Here is a 724-nt window from a genome sequence, read left to right on the forward strand (position 1 = left end):
ATAGAAAACAGTCGCATCGTGGCCAATTGAGTATTATTGCACTACAGTGTTTTATTACAATAAGAACAGATTATTCCTATGAGTCAGGAACTAGACAGATCATCCACATCTTCACCTTTACACAATACATCAGAAATAGATAACCAACTGGTTTGGTCGAACCCAGTTAGGAACACACTAAACCCACAAATCTCTAGACAACTCGCATTCTCAAACATCCTTCTTGACATGGCGCAGTCAGCCAAAACTCCTTTAGGAGTAAACCCATTCTGGGAATCCGGCGCAACACCACCAATAGAATGGAGACAATGGTTCTCAACACTAAAAATGGCGATAATGGCATTTGGTTCAAATAAACCAACACTTTTCCAGCGATCTGCCCATTTACTTTCAAATTGCCCCTCAGCTGATACTTCATGCAATTGAATTTATTGATTTTTGGAATACATTTTGCAAGCGAATTGTAGTGCTCGGAATTGAGTTTTAGAGCACTTCAGCGGTGAACCAGCACATTTCAAGCGTTAAAACCTTATTGAGTTTTAACACCGTGTATCTACTAAATGTTTTTTTTCTCTCTGTGCAGTTTTTCTTCATTATGATTATATTGAGGTCATAGAGTTCGCCCAGCCTAAACGTTTCTTGTAAATTAATCAAACCCCAAAATTAAGTCTGAGCAGAGTAATGTAAAACACATTTGTAGCTTAAAGCTGGTAATTACCATAGT

This window comes from Convolutriloba macropyga, chromosome 15 (assembly GCF_964194025.1).
Source record: "Convolutriloba macropyga chromosome 15, txConMacr16.3, whole genome shotgun sequence".
NCBI lineage: Eukaryota > Metazoa > Xenacoelomorpha > Acoela > Convolutidae > Convolutriloba > Convolutriloba macropyga.